We start from the raw sequence: 2,110 nt of genomic DNA, 5'->3' as shown, positions 1-2,110 counted from the left end.
AATAAAATAAGTAGATCTACTCCACCATTTTTAATTTCATAACACAGTTCTCTTCTCAAATTAAATATTATCATCTACTCTTCTAATCTAGCGCAAAAAAAAAATAGTCAATAATCTCATAGATTCTAAATTCGAGTATCTGATAACACGACAAATAAAATTAATTGTTCTCTTTTAATTCAAACAAGGGTGTTTTAACCCTTAACATAATAAGTGGCACTTTTTTACCTGAATGTAAAGACAGCTTCTTTTGCTAATTAGATAGAGGCAAGAGATATAACAAGATTATTGACGCTAAAATAAGGTTATAAAATTGAATAAACAAATTTAACAAACACAAGGTGCTGTGGTGTAGTGGTTATCACGTCTGCTTTACACGCAGTAGGTCCCCAGTTCGATCCTGGGCAGCATCATTTTCTATTTATTTTTTTTGTTTTTTTTGTTTCTTTTGAATTTAAATCACATTGTCAAACAAGTTTGTTTAATAACATTAATGTATGTTATATGTCTTTGTTTAATAACACTAAAGTCCTGACCATGGAAAAGGGCTATTCCATAATTGCACGCCTAATCATATTCATGTTATTTATATCATTCAAAGTTTGTTTAATAACATTAATGTATGTTATAAGAATTTTCTATGGTTATATTTACTCTATCTATCTATTTCTCATGGTTTTAATGACTTATCATCAGCACTCCATATCCCTCTCTCGAACTCATCTCTGTGGCTTAGATCTACGATTACAATGTCGGTGGCTTGTGGAATGGAGTACGTTGCTGCAATAGGCTGTTGTCGTTGGGCCTGGAAACGCTGTACATACATTGGATCTTACGATAGCGCCACCTGGCCAACAGCTAAACTCGAAGAATGGATCAATGAAATTTGTTTTATCTTGGTCGACTTTATAAATGGAAACCAAATTTTGAATTTAACTGCATTAGTACAAAATGTATAATTTTGTTTTTTTAATTAATTTGTCACGTTTTCAAATGAAATAATATTTACAGACGTATTTTTTTAAAAATAATATTGTTCTTAAGATATATGCATTTTAATTTGTCGAAGTTAATTTAAGTGGTTAGAAAATGAGATTTACGAAAGATTTGAGAAAATTTGAATGGATAGATTTTGTATTTATTTTTGAAAGAACTTCGTAATGATATAACTTTGTGTACGATCTATCAATTTGGACATATTTGTGTTTTAAATTCAATATATTTTTTTTTTCAAATATACGTTTTCAAAATTGTTGAATATGGTTTGAATGCCTTAAAAATATGTAATGTTTGAAAAAAAATTAAAAAAAATAATAAGAATTATTATTTTATTTTTATAAATGTTATAAATTAATTTAGAAAAAAAAAATATTATGTTAAAATAAGAAAACAAACATTCATCATCGGTTTCAAGAAATCTTCAATGACTAAATTTTGATATTTGAAACTCATATGATATACTTTGAGCCAAACTAACCATTTCAATTCCTCATCCCCTATTTTCAAGGATAGGGCATGGAGCTATTTGACTTCCGAGTTAAAAAAATATTCCTTTTGAGGATATATCGATTTTTATGATGTTGTACGCCCTAAAATCAGTCTACATCAAATTGTTTTAAATCGGCTATTCGAATCTACTTTTCTATTTTAAATTCGAGAGTCACCACCTTATTTGTTTTTTAAGGAATTATGAAATAATAGAGATTCTTTAAATTTCGGTGATTAATTACACATGGAAAAATGTATGGAAGCTATGTCTCACATGTCCGTCTAAAAAAAGACAATTTCAACTACTAAACTATTAGATTCATATATTATTTCAAGGAATTATGAAATAACTAGACTTGAGGTGCACAAATAAATCATATGTGAATCATATATACTTTGACACCATATACGGTCGATCTGTAAAAGGGTGTTCAAGATTTGATAGTTGTGTATATGTGAAATATATGGTGTTATTGTGAGTAGCCAATATGGGAGTTACAATTTTTGTAACATAAACAATGGTGTATATACCCAAAGGTCTCTAGTCAAAACTCTATTTAATTGTAATTCTCTACATTATTTTCTCTCTCAAATTTCTACATGGTATCAGAGTAGATTTTTC

General features: G+C 28.2%; 1 non-coding gene across 1 annotated transcript; it reads left to right on the top strand.

The window, feature by feature from the left end:
* Nucleotides 1-340: 340 nt before the first annotated feature.
* TRNAV-UAC lies at nt 341-413 on the top strand. The gene has a single exon. It is a non-coding gene; the product is annotated as a tRNA-Val (tRNA).
* The last annotated feature ends 1,697 nt before the right edge of the window (nt 414-2,110 follow it).

Source organism: Impatiens glandulifera, chromosome 1 (genome assembly GCF_907164915.1).
Source record: "Impatiens glandulifera chromosome 1, dImpGla2.1, whole genome shotgun sequence".
In the NCBI taxonomy this organism is placed as follows: Eukaryota; Viridiplantae; Streptophyta; class Magnoliopsida; order Ericales; family Balsaminaceae; genus Impatiens; species Impatiens glandulifera.
The sequence above is the reverse complement of the archived record's forward strand: the minus strand, read 5'-3'. Positions and strand labels throughout refer to the sequence as shown.